At 42.1% G+C, this 14,871-nt stretch overlaps 1 pseudogene; it reads right to left on the reverse strand.

The window, feature by feature from the left end:
• Nucleotides 1-754: 754 nt before the first annotated feature.
• On the reverse strand, nucleotides 755-14,611 carry LOC142422744 (inositol oxygenase pseudogene; annotated as a pseudogene).
• Nucleotides 14,612-14,871: the final 260 nt, after the last annotated feature.

Below are 14,871 nucleotides of genomic sequence, written 5' to 3' on the forward strand. Positions count from 1 at the left end.
AGGCCAAGATTACAGGATGCATCTGACATCAACAGCTTTACCCCAATCCACCCTTGCTAGCTTAATTTCTCTCTTCTACACAATATGAGAATAGAGGCCAGCAGACAGATAGGATTCTAGTACCCTCATATAATAACAGGCAGGAGCAAAGCATGTTCTTGGAAACCAAGACCTCTGCCCTTGGAATCTTCTAGACCCAGTGAAACTTGGATGCCAAGATTCATGAAGATCTCCAGAAATACAGGCACTCTTGACTGTTGAAAAGAGACCCATCATACTAGATCCATTCAAGGATGCCACATTGTGTCATGTAAAATGAAGTAAATCAAGCCCCATTTCATTTAGTCCTATTCCCCTCATTGCCATCCTGTAGAATAAATTTTAACTGCTCTCGAAGTCACTCAAGGTTATATATCATTGGTTTCTTCACTTCTTGTCCCTAGTTTGAGGCCCCTTCTTAGAAAAACAGAAAACTTACACCCTTGCTGGTAATTGAAAACTTTTGTAATAAAGCCTAGAGTCCCCAATGATGTATAAAAATAGCTTATTGTCACTGTCAATGCTGATGAATGGCAACCATGTAGGACAGAGTATACTGCCCTTATGGGTTTCCAAGATTGTACTTTTTTTTGACACTTTAAGGTCTTTATTGATGCAAACCTGAGCACAGTCAGGTGGGTGGGGTCTATCAAGGAAATGGGGTGGGCCAGGCCTGTCTCCATGATCACAAGGTTGTCTTGGGCATGCAGGATGGTCACCAACTGAGGACTCTGGGGAAGTACTTGCCAATGAGCCCCTGGTAATAGGGGTGCAGTATGTCCACATCAGGCAGGTCTGGGCATTTGATGTAGAGTTCAAACTTGTTGAACTCCTGAACCCGGGGCGGCATGTTCAGGGCTACACAACTGCCGGTAGTCACCACCGGTGTGCCACGCATAGAAGGAGTGGAACTAGAGGAAATTTGTTGAACTTCATCACTTGGTACATATACTCATCATGGCCCCAGTACATGAGGACATTCCCCAGGCTGCAGTGAGGCTGGTACATCCCAAGCTCAGAGCTGTATAGAGGATCCCTGAGGCCTGGATTGTCCTGGAAAGTTGAGTCGCAGAAGACCACAGAGGCCTGGGGCCAGCAGCCCACAGGATAGGTGTTTCTAACTACGGCCCACTGGGGCTCCTTGGCCAGGGGCAGCAACTTCCCCAGATTATGCAGCATCCCCACCAGGTACAACCAGTCCTTGTGGGGATGTGCCCTCCGGATGCCCTCCACAGTCTGGAAGGCATGGAAGGAGGTAGGGACGTCCACATCCGGATCCGACTCATCCACCAGCTGGTCCAGCAGGTCTATGGCCTCCAGGACTGTCATCTTGGAGGAGCAGGTTCCGGAGTGGGCGTGCTTCCCTCTGATGAAGTCCACCACCTGCTGTGTGTGCATGAGTCTATAGCTGGCAAAGACGAGGTCCAGGAGCTGGCCACAAGTGTAGTTTCAGAAGATGGCCTTCCCCTTGCCCATTCTGGGCTCCATCTTCAGCTGGCCAACCATTGTGGGTTCCGGGAACTCTTCAAGAGTATGGAGCCAGAGAGAAACAGTGTATCCCACAACAGACCTAGCCAGTCTTATGTAATCATCCAAGACTGCAATACTTAATGGGAGTAGTAAGCCCCATCTTTCTCCCCTCTAAAAAACATTGGTATCACTTTTACACTGAATGGACATTTCCATTTTGCTTCAGTGGGCAGTATCATGTACCTTGGGAAACACTGCTGTATGTCTCTAGGGGAGCCGACTGTTATCTCTCTGAATCGCAGAAGCTGGTGGTTTTGAAGCCTCCAACTCATGATAAATGGAGGAATAAGTCCACACTGGAGCACAGCTCCAACACTGACATCCTTACATGCCTGCCACACTACAGATAACCTCGACCCCAGCAAGTTGATACACATAATGAAGAATTACACAAAGAGAAGATGTAAGACACACCAAGTCCTTGAATAGGTATTGAGGTGTTAAAGAGATTGAGGGTAAACAGGACACCCTAATCTGGTTACTCTGTTTATATTGAGTAGAGCAACTATATCCATATGTTCATAATGCAAAATAGAGTGACCTCAATTCACAATGGCCTCAAGGAGAGCCAAGTTTAAGGACCCAGGCCTTCAACTTCTTGGCCCCTCCAAACTTAGCTTCTCAGGACCATTTAGAGCAGTGGTTCTCAATCTTCTTAATACCATGACCATTTAATACAGTTCCCCCAACCATACAATTATTTCCATTGCTACTTTATAACTATAATTTTACTACTGTTATGAATCAGGCGACCCCTGTGAATATGTCGTTTTACCCCCAAAGGGGTGGCAATCCACAGGGTGAGACCCACTAATGTAGACAGTTTTCATGTTACTGCATATTTCTGCTCACAGTTGCAGAGGCTGACAAGGCTCAGATTCCTGTCCTGACTCTTATCCTAGATCAAGTATATCCAGTGGCTGATGAATGCAAGATGGGAGGTAAGATGGCAGACTTCTTTCTCAAGCAAATTGAGACCGACAACTTCCAAAAACACAATTACAGGATTTTGTCTCAAGTCCCCAAACCTTCAGGTCAGATGAAGTGTCCAGGTCCAGAACAAAGCTAAAGACCATTCAGAGAATCCTTTTAAATGATAAGACCACACCCACAAGGAAGCTATCTTCCTCCTCGTTGGCTGCTCACAGTAGGTCTCATCATGAAAGAGATGGCATTCTATGAACTCTTATCAACCAGGCGGATTCCATCATCATGAACCAATGCCTTAGAATCCTGACTCAGCCATGATACACAAAGTTTCAGTCATCACACCTTACTGTGATTCAAAGAATATAAAAAATTGTGAGGAATGTGTTGGAGGGTGAGAGTGAATTAAGCAATTGGTTAAGAATTGACTTTATCACCCAGATGCTCATATATGAAATCTGGTTCAGTCATTGTGGATATTTATCTGTGTAGCTCATTTTCCATAGTTCAAGCTTATACCCTCTGTGCCTCTTCAAACTTATGAAAAAGAGTAGAAGTCCCACTTAGGACTTCTAAGTCCCTCTTTGGACTGGCCATCTTTCCAGGAGTGGATGACCTCATCAAGCCCCACCAATCAACTGATAGGTTTGAATATGTGGTCTCTCTAGCAGAGAAAGATAAAACTCTCCTCCCTTTAAAAGTTAGAGCATTGGAAGTCCTAGAGAGGTCTTCTTAGTCCCGTGTGGTAGATGTAAGTCATTAAAGAACACAAAGACGAGTGTTTAATTTCTGCTATAGATTATGAATATACTCTGACACTTATATAATGGTCCAACAGGGAAGAGCTTATGTGGTAAACCAATAATTTGTCACAAATGTAGTTGATTCTTCATAGGTGTCACTGAGTCAGTTCTAGCTCATAGCAAACCTGTGTCTAACAAAAAGGGACATGACTCAGTCCTTTGCCATTCTGACAATGTTCTCATGTTTGAGCCCATTTTTTGCAGCTCCTGCATCAGTCCATCTCATTGAGGAGATTTCTTTATCATTCACTTGCCCCAATTTCCCCAATGTGATGTCTTTCTTTAGGGACTGGTCTCTCCTGATAACATGTGCAAAGTACATAAGCAAAATATCGCCATCTTTGCCTTTAAGGAGCACTGTAGCCATGTTTCTTTAATGGCACATTTGTTTTAACTTTTGGCAGTCCATGGTACTTTTAATGTTCTTTTGCCTTTACTATATTCTAATACGTTGATTCTTCTTCAGTCTTCCTTTGTATGCATTGAAGAATGTTCAACTTTCACATTCACTTTTCACAGGCAATTGAAAATACTAAGGCTGTACATTTATTCAATTACCTTTTCTTAATTGTGTTTTAAATATATTATCCTGGGCTGAATCAATGACACTATAAACAAAATTACCTTATGCTTCAAAGAGATGATTGATAAAGTTATCTGCCATAAAATAACAAGATGTCTCTAAGGTGAACCAGAGGTGAATAGAATAAACAGAGTAAGGGATGGATGTGGAGCTCATAATTAACCCAAGCTACATTCTAAGAACAGTTAATTCTTACAAAATTCCCTTTTGAAGGAAATACAGAAGATGTAGTTGCTACAGCAAAGTGTGGTGAAGAAATTAGATGGTATCTATCAGAAACAATAGTGTCTCGAATCTTAAGTCTTGTTTTCAAAGAAGCAGTGATATAAGTGTACAATCAACTAAGCCCACATGGAAGAATAACATCAACATATGTGATCCAAGGATTGTCAATAGTAACATCCAATTCTGCAGCAGAGAATGGTATCAGAGCTCAATTTTTTTCCTAATAACCATTGTCTGTGCCTCTTTTTAAAATCATTTTATTAGGGGCTCATACAACTCTTATCAAAACCCACACGTGCATCAATTGTGTAAAGCACATTTTTACATTCATTGCCCTCAGTATTCTCAAAATATTAACTCTTCACCTAAGCCCCTGGCATCAGTCCCTCATTTATCCCCTCCCTCACCACTCCCTCATGACCCCTTGATAATTTAGAAATCACTATTTTGTCATATTTTGCACGGTCCAACGTCTCTCTTCACGCATGTTTCTGTTGTCCGTCCCCATAGGAGGAGGTTATATGTAGATCCTTATAATTGGTTCCCCCTTCCCAACCCACCCTGCCTCCACCCTCTCAGTATCACCACTCACACCACTGGTCCTGAAGGGAATAATCTACCCTGGATTCCCTGTGTTTCCAGTTCCTATTTGTAACAGTGTACACCCTCTGTTCTAGCCAGATATGTAAGGTAGAATTGGGATCATGATAGAGTGTTTGGGGGTCTGGGGATCATTTAGGAACTATGCTCCATTGTTGCTGCACGACATCCTGTCTGGTTCATCTCCTCCCTGAGACAATGTAAGGGGTTGTCCAGTGGCCTACAAATGGGCTTTGGGTCTCCAGTCTGCACTCCTCCCCTCCCCCCGGCATTCACAGTGATATGATTTTTTTGTTCTGATGATGCCTGATAACTGACCCCTTCAACACCTCATGATCGCACAGGTTGGTGTGCTTCTTCTATGTGGGCTTTGTTGCTTCTGAGCTAGATGGCTGCTTGTTTACCTTCAAGCTTTATGACCCCAGACACTATATCTTTTGATCGCCAGGCACCATCAGTTTTCTTTACCACATATGCTTATGCACCCATTTGTCTTCAGTGATCATATCATGGAGGTGAGCACAGAATGATATGATTTTTTATTCTTTGATGCCTGATAACTGATCCATTCGGCACCTCATGATCACGCAGACTGGTGTGCTTCTTCTATGTGGGCTTTGTTGCTTCTGAGCTAGATGGCTGCTTATTTACCTTCAAGCCTTTAAGACCCCAGCCGCTGTATCTTTTGATAGCTGTGCACCATCAGCTTTCTTCATCACATTCACTTATTCACCCGCTTTGTGTTCAGTGATTGTGTCGAAAGGGTGAGGATCATTGAATGTTAGTTTAATAGAACAAAATATTCTTGCATAGAGGGAGTATTTGAGTGGAGACCCAATGTCCATCTGCTACCTTAATACTAAACCTATACATATATGCACAGAGATGTATTTCCCCATTATCATATATAAATGTATATATAAATATTTACATGCCTTTATTTAGACCTCTATAAATGCCCTTTGCCTCCTAGCTCTTTCCTCTATTTCCTTTGACTTTCCTCTTGTCCGACTATCATGCTCAGTCTTCATTTGGGTTTCAGTAATTCCTCTTGGTTGCATTACCCTTGACCACGCCCTAACAAGTTTTTAAACACTGATTTTAAGAAGGCCATGGATGACAGTCAAAGACCAAAACACATTTGCAGGATTTATACATGCAATAAGTCTCTGTGATTTCTGTCTGACCATAATTAAGGTATAGGAATAACCTGGCTATCAATCAGAGATGATAATAGTAGATTGAAATAAAAACTCTGACTTGAATAATTAAAAACATTATTTGCTCTCCCTTTCAGTACTCTTTGATCTTAATCTTGTTTTTCTATACTTTCTGTTTTTGCTTTTTGAATTGCAGTTTGTCCTTGTTGTTGTTATAGTTAGCAGCCATCTTGACTCTTTTATATATTTTTCTATGTAGTTTTGCTATATAGAACCCAGGGTGGGTGACTCTGTAGAAACTATAACTACATTAGGGGTCCTGGATGGCACAACATGGAATGTGGGAGCTAGTGGGGAGTTGATATCAAATAAAAGAAGGAAGAAAATGCTTGAAGCTGATTGTGATAGTCACATGATATGACAACTATTGAATGATGTGTCTGGATTATGTCCTAATAAAAGAGTTTGAGGGGGTAAACAAGAAACAGAAAATAACAAATCTCTGGCAGGTGTACCTTATGATCCTCAAGGTAACATCCTTTTATTCAACACTTTCAAGAAGTCTTATGCAGCAGATTCATCCAATCCAATGGTTCACTTGATTTCTTGACTTTTGCTTCTGTTGTGGTTTGAAATGAATGACAGCCACTATAATGTTACGATAATTTAAAAGAGTCTTTATTCGGTTATAACCGGACTGCTAGAATTTAAAAGCGATTATTTGATTGGAGTCCCGAGTAGACATTTCAGTCCATCTATAAAGGCAAAAACTCATTTATCATTTGTCTAGGACTTATGCAAGCATGGACAGAAGCAGAAAGCAATATTAATGTTATTATTCTTTAAAGCTAGTGAGCATTACACAGTATAGCACTGATTATAACATTCTGTTTAATAACATAAAAATAGGAATCTACTGGTTACAACATTAAAAGCAAAAATATTATTAATTACAATGTTCTGATCCGGAGAACATGAGTGCATTCCAAAATTATTCTCTAGTGGGACTTTCCCAGATGAGAGGGGAACGGAGCAGGTCATCCAGCAGTCAAAAGATGGCATATCAGTGGCTAACACTAGTATGTCTCACTTCCATGAGCACTTATTGTGCATGCCAGCCAGATGAAATTATTGACAATACCAATATATTATTGATTTCTCATTATATTACTTATTAGTCCACTTATGAGGAGTTTGGGCTTCTTTATAATGAGTTGTAGTCCATGCTGAAGGCTGCAGTATTTGACCTTTATCAGCAAATGTTTCAAGCCAATCTTCAATCAAGCAAGGTTTTGTCACTTGCATATGGAAGGTTGTTAATATGATTTTTTCCCAAACCTGATGCCACGTTTTCCTTCAAAAAATTCCAGCATCTCAGCTTACTTTGTCAGAATATACATTTAATAAGTATGGGGAGAGGATAAAATCCTATCACATTTGTTGGGAGCCGATAGCCATTAAGAGTCTGGCCTCAGACACGTAGGAGAAACTTGGCCGCTTTCTAACAGCAAGGCTTTGTTTCCTGCCCAACTTCGCCCCCACATTCCAAACTACGTGCTCAGTAGCATGAGAAATTGCGATAACTGACCTTGTTGCCATTAGTCAAAGTACTGAGCACCCATTGAACTGCAGATATACCATATTAGGAACATCGTGATAAGTTCACCCGGTAAGCCTTGATTTGCATGCGGACGTCGCCACGGACGTCTTTGAGTACTGTTGCGCACCCTTTGTACCTTATTGGGAACATGTGGCTGATTAGTTGTTGTACAGTGTGCGGTTGTTACACAGTGTCCTTCATTGGAATATGTGCCTCCCACTTCCTTCTCTGTTGTGAATATATACCCAGAGTTTTGGCAAAATAAACGGGCTTGATCAGCACTTGTCTTGCCCCACGTCTCTGTGTCTTTTTGCCATCCAGGTTCGTTGCCTCTCCAGGTCACCGCGTGAGGGTCTCGCTGGACGAGACCCTAACACACATTGGAAAAGAACTAAAACCCGAGAAATAAAATCATCAGCATACAGACAACTGATCTTTGACAAGGACCAAAAGATATCAAATGGGAAGCAGATGCCCTCTTCAACAAGTGGTGCTGGAAAGAATGGATATCTACCTGCAGAAAGATGAAGCAAGACCCTTATCTCACTCCGCGCACAAGATTAAACTCAAGGTGGATCACAGACCTTGTGGTAAAACCCCAAACTATTAGGACAATCAATGAGGGAATTGCGACCAACCTGAGAACTTTGGTGCAGGGAATATCTAGGCTATCGGATATAGGTAAGGACACAAATACAGTTGAGTCACTAATTGGCAAGAGGGGTATACCGAAGATAAAATGCCTGTGTACATCGAATGAATTCAGCAAGAGAGTAATGAGAGTGCTGACAGACTGGGAAAATATCTTTAGTAATGACACATCAGACAAACGCCTTATTAAAATTTATAATACTCTGCTTGCTTAAAAAAAAACCCACCTAATTACCCACTGAGGAGATGGGCAAAGGACCTGAACAGAAATTTCACAAGGGCAGAAATCTGAATACCCAGTAAATATGAGAAAATGTTCCTGATCATTAGCCATCAGAGAAATACCAATTAGAACAACTGTGAGATACCACCTAACACCCTCAAAGATAGCCAGAATTCTATCAATTCACAAAATCAGAGAGTAAAAAGTGTTGGAGTGGCTGTGGTGAGATGTGAACATTGGTCCACTGCTGGTGGACTTGTATGTATGTACAGCCATTATGGAATTAGATTTGGTGAAGTGTAAAAGAGATGGAAATCAAGCTACCATAGGACCTAGCAATTCCCCTATTTGGCATATCCTCAGAAGAGGCAATAAATGAACCACAGTCAGATATCTGTGCCCCAATGCTCATCATGGCGTAGTTCACAATCGCACGAAGTTGGAAACAACCCAAATTTCCATCAACAGATGAATGGATTCAAAAACTGTGGTACATGCATACACTGGAGTACTACACATGCCTGAAAAGCAGTGATGAATGCATGAAGCACATTGCCGCATGGGAAAAATTGGAGGAAATTATGTGAAGTGAAATAAGCAAAGGGTAAAAGGAGAAGTAAACCATAAGTCCACTTAAGTAAGCTTAAAAGGCAAAAGAGATATAGGGGGAAAGTTACTATATGAATACATTCCTGGGGTGAAGTCCAGGTTAGTATGGCAGGGGCCAGACCCAATCCAGGGATACATATGACAGTCAATGAAAAAGGGGGGGAAAAGCAAGAAAAGTGGGGGGAGGCATGGGTAGTAGGGGAACAGGGCACGAATACATCCAAGGGGAGGGTATTGTTTAAATCTCCACAAGAGTGAGAGAGAGGGACCAGACCTCAACCTGGTGTGCCAAGACATGAATTCAACATACTGGCATGATGCAGCAGTCCAATAGAGAGGTCTTCAGGGGAAGCCCCAATCCCAGCTACATGTCCAGCCTCCCTGCCTGAAGAATCATCAGTCTGATGGTTCCCAGGGTGACTGATGGAGAGCACTGAAGGAAAATGGACTACAAAGGACAACACTGAAGCTACAGCTCTGGGAGAGGGGCACTTCTGAACAGAGCACATGGGAGCAAACTATGAGTGAAAGAGAGAGTAGAACACACCCCTGGTCCACCAAGCCCAAGGATGATATTCCTGCTGGGAGCAGCCAATGCACAGAGAAGACCATAGGGCTGGCCTCAGCACGAGACACGATTTCCATCAGTGACCCATAGCGCTACAGGGCATAACACCGAAGACACGGTGTGAGAATTGTCTCCAATCTGACCCCACCACACCGGGCAGAAACACTAAGGGTGTTTGACAGAGCAACAAGGGGAGTAAAGCAATGAAGTCCCTGAGGAATCCCAAAAATGGACTTTGGAGCCAGGGTGTAACATCCCATGAGACTCGACTGGCAAACACTCATAATAGTCAACAAACAAACCGGGAACTATTTATAGACTTTTCTTTTTTGCTGTTGGTTTGTTTTGTTGTTTTCTTTTTGTGCTTAATATTGTTCTTGCATGTCTATATAGATAAGGTAGGCGGGGTAAACAATCCTGAGGAGAAAATAACAGGACTGATGGTTCCGGAAGGGACATAGGAGATGGGGAGGCAGGGGAAAGAAAGGGGGGAGCCAACAAAAGCAGGATAGGAGAGCAGCAAGTGATGTAAACTTGATGGTGAGGAAGGCGCAGGAGGCCTGATGGCGTTTGATCAAGTGCAATGTATCCACGAGGAATTACTGAAAACCAAATGAAGGTTGAAAATGATAGTGGGACAAGAGGAAAGTAAAAGGAAATAGGGAAAAGAACTAGGAGGTAAAGGACACGTAGAGAGGTCTAAATAGAGGTATGTATTTATATATAATGATCAGTAAATAGATCTATTCAAGTACTCCCTCAATGCAAAAATAGTTTGTTCTAATAACTTGCCATTCTTTGGTGCTCACCTTCCTGACTCAATCACTGAAGGCAAAATGGGCACATTAAAAAATGTGATGAAGAAAGCTGATGCTGCCCAGATATCAAAAGATATAGCATCTAGGGTCAGGAAGGCTTGAAAATTTAAAAAGCGTCAATTTAGCTGAGAAGGAATAAAGACCACATGGAAGAAGCACACCAGCCTGTGTGATCATGTTGTGTCAATGGGATCAACTATCAGGCATCAAAGACCCAGAACAAAAAACCATATCACTGTGAAACCCAAGGCCATCTGTAGACAATTTGACACCCCCTCACAGAAGGGTCACAAGTAAGAGATGAGCCAGTCAGGGTGAAATATAGCACCAATGAAACATACTACTTTCCTCTAGTTATTCAGTGCTTCTTCTCCTCCTCCCCATTATCATGACCCCAATTCTAGCTTACAAATGCAGCTAAACAAGAGCATGTACACGATACAGATAAGAGCTGGAAACACAGGGATCCAGGGCAGATAACCCCTTAGGACCCATAATGATGGTAGCTATACCAGGAGGGGAAGGGGAAGATGGGAGTAGAAAGGGGAAAGCGATCACAGTGATCTACATGTAAACCTCTCCCAGGAGGAGGACCAACAGAAAAGTGGGTGAAGGGAGACAGCGGTTGGTGCAAGTCATGCAAAAAGTAATAATTTATAAATAATCAAGGTTTCATGAGGGAAGGAGGGTGGGGAAAGGAGAAATGAGAAGCTGATACCAAGGGTTCCAGTAGAAAGAAAATATTTTGAAAATGAAGATGGCAACATATGCACAAATGGGCTTGACACGATGGATGTATGTATGGATTATCTTTAAGCTGTAAGAACTGCCAATAAAGTTATTTTTAAAAATTCTTGTAACATACTTTCCTGATTTTAAACCATTCCGTATTCCCTTGTTCTGTTTGCACAGCAGCCTCTTGATCCACGGACAGGTTCCTCTTGGGTGCAATGGAGTGTTCTCTAATGCCCATTCTTCCCAAGGCCATCCAGAGTTTGTTCTAAACCACACTGCTCCTGTGTTGTAGGTAGCTGAAATTTATTGTTTCCTAACCTCCCACTGATGTGTATATCTGAAAAATTGGGTATGTCCTAGAAGTGATGGTGGATTTCAGCTGAAATCTGCTCAACCTCAAACGGCATTCTCATTACTTGGGCCAGATGGTTTCTCTGAGATGTCTCAGATTCTCTGGAAATATCTTGGACTTGACACATTTCTTTAGGGACCTGGAAGATGAAAACTAAGACTCTAAATGTGAAATAGAGACAAGGACCTTGCCTCAGGGACAGCAAACAGATAATGCCATCCCTTACAGCCAGTCATGTAAAACTTTATCGTTCTACCCACCAAAATTGGAAGAATAGACATTTTTTGCATGTGAAAGCATTATATATGTTGTATTTATTTCTTGAATAATGAGCATAAGTAACATTAGATATGCAAGTCTGTTCTTGCGTGAATTGAGTGTGTTCTATATTGGATTTTGAAGATATGGATTTATTGCTCTATTCAATATAAACAGGGCAAACAGATTCGGATGCATTTTCACCCTCTATCTCTTTCACATCTCAGTACCTTTTCCGGGTCCTCAGTGTGTTTTAATATCTTACTGATTTACAGAGATACATTAACTGTATCAACTTGCTGGGATCATAATTCTCAGTGGTGTGAAAGTTTTGTAATTGTGTCAATTTTGAAGTCTGGTCGAGTAGTGGGCAGAGTTTGTCTATTAATCCAGAGTTGACAGCTTCAAATTGAGTGAGTAGGTCTCTAATTGAGAAAGATAAGAAGTCTGCTCCTATAACGGCATAGTGCAGTGTTTACTGAAGTACCGGATACTGCCCCTTGAGGGGAAATGGAATGGTGCACGTGTATTTTATGGGAGAAATATGTGGTTCCCATAAGGAATTAGAAACTCAAGGGCAGTTCTACCCTGTCCTAAATAGTCACCATTAGTATGCTCTGACAAGGGGCAGTGAGTTTTTTTTGTAATACTTTATTCTGGATTATGGGCTATAGTAAAAACGTTTCAATAGTCAGCAAGGATGTGGGTAATTTTTTCCATTTTCCTGCTAGGGGGCATGCAAAAGGGCCACTAAGTTTGGGAGCATATGATTGACAGCACTAGTTCTAGGGAACAGTTCTAATCTGTTCATAGGTTGGCTGTGAGGGAGAATGGACACCATATTACTGGGTTTTAGTTTATTTTACATTTCTGGTATAATGTGGCCTCAGAGAATGGATCAGTTGGGATGGGATCATGTATGATCATCTTCCGTGGTAAAGGGATTCAGGCTATGATAGCAAATCCTTTATCCCTTCATAATCTTTTCTGACCTAGATGTCAGGGGATTTTCCTGAGGTGTGGCTCCAGAACATTTCATCTCTGATCTGATTACAGCAAGAAAGGAGACCTGGATCAGAGCTCTGTGGACTAGCAGTCTCTATGCAGTGAACCTCCCAGATTCAAGGTAATGCTGAAGCATACATCTATGGTGCTGTCTAGGGCAGATTAAGCCCACAGACATTGCAAGCAGACAAGGACCTTGCCCAGACACAACAGAATAAGAGAGCCTTATCCTATGACTGATGGGATATGTAACAAAAGATATGAAATTCTACCCACCTAATCTATAAGAAAGTTAATTTTGAATGAAAAAAAAACAGTTAATGATGCTTCCTTCATAAACACACTTAATAACTAAGGAAATGTGCTGGAATCTTCTCCAGAGATCAATAATCTAAACACATCTGGTTTGGGATGCAGTAATGGTTACTGTACTATAGAGAGATGGAGCTCTTTTCATTAGGTATTGGGCTTTTAATACACAGTCAAGGCAGAGTTGATTAGGTATTGGGTTATTAATCCCAAGGTCAGTGCTTTGAATTTACCAGCCAATACCCAGGGCAGATATGGGGTCATATACTCCTGGAATGATTTACAATATCATAAGACCAACAGTAGCCCTCATGGCAGAGTGGTTAACAGGTGGGCTGTGTACCCCGAGGTCTACAGTTCCCAACAGTCTGCTGTCCCAAGGGTGAAAGACAATGCTATCTGAGCCTGTAAAGAATTACAGTCTCAGAATCCCACAGGCGTCATTCCTCCTATGAGGTTGTGTGGCCTGAGAACTGAATGGAAAGCAGTGAGTCTGAGTCTGCTTGTTAAGTCAAAGGGGAACTTCCCCTATTTTCTATAAAGCTGCTCTGAGTAGCAATAGGCATCATGGTAGTGAATTTGTGCTAAGGGCCAGAGCCAGAGTTGACTTTTCAAAATGTCAAAACCATATGGCGTATAAGAGATCCAGTTAGATGAAGCTATTTCTGGAAGGGTTTTGCTCGTTCCTCCTTCCCTTTCACACTTTTCTGTTATTGAAATCACTTGGGTTGGTGGCACAGTGGATAATGTTTAATGGCTGCGGTTTTATGCTGACTTGGCTGGGCCGGGATTCTCAGAAGTTTAGGAATTACGAATGAGCTTAGGTGACAGTGTTCGATATAATGCCATCACTTCCATGAAGAGATTTGCTGTCAGCAGCCAAGTAGTGGGAGGTGTTATCCTGTTGGGTGTGGTTTTCCCCGTATAAATTCAAGTACATTCTATCTGCAGCTTTTGTCCAGTTCTGGGGACTTCCTAGACGTGTGGATCTCCAGATGTGAGAGAGCATCTTGACATATTTCATATATAGCTTGGATTCATCAATCTGCACAGCCATGAGGAAGGAGCCTACCATCTGACCTTCCCTTCTTATTTCATTGTGCATTCGACCTACTTGAGTCAAGAGAAGGGTCCAGACTGATATCTGAGCCTTGCCAGCCTCTACAACTGTGAATTGAAAAGGTGAGTAGTATGACTAGAAGGTTTCCTAACTATTTCTGACACAGGTGGCAGGATGGGAGAAAAACTGGACTTCCCAATCTAGTACAGTGCATAATCTTGAAACTCCACAAGAGAAATTCTCCCCTTTCCTATAGGATCTCTAGGAGTCAGCATTGACTCCAAACCTTCCAGGGAGTAAGGGTTCTGGGACGAAGGTTGTGGAGGGCTGGGCTCTCCCTGAGCTTTGAGCAGATGACTTATCATTCATAGTCCAGGATACCTTTTGGAGCAGATTGATCAGAATGAGCTCAGGGACTCACACAGTATTTTGGAGTTTTCCATGCAGAGTTTGTTGCTAAGTGAGGTTTCACCGATTGCCTCTCTGAAATAGAAATTTCCCCACCATTGTTCTTGGCAGCTGTTGCCCAGATATATGGAGAGACATTGAAAGTCATGGTGGAGAGCTGGCCCTTCATCTCGCTGCCCCTGGTTGTTCTAGTGACAATCTCAGAGGACATCTTTTGCTTGTGAGAGGCAGTTGTCTTCATATTCTAAGTTTCAAGAGTATTTAGATAACATTTGATAATTGGTTGTTTTTAATTTATGGTGGCCCGTGTTTTCCGGAGAAGAACCGTGCCTCATAGTGTTTTCAGAGATTGCTTTTTCAAAAGTAAGTCACCAGGCCTCGCTCTTAAAGTGTCTCTGAGGAGAAACC

The sequence above is a fragment of the Tenrec ecaudatus genome, chromosome 12 (assembly GCF_050624435.1).
Source record: "Tenrec ecaudatus isolate mTenEca1 chromosome 12, mTenEca1.hap1, whole genome shotgun sequence".
Taxonomy (NCBI): Eukaryota; Metazoa; Chordata; class Mammalia; order Afrosoricida; family Tenrecidae; genus Tenrec; species Tenrec ecaudatus.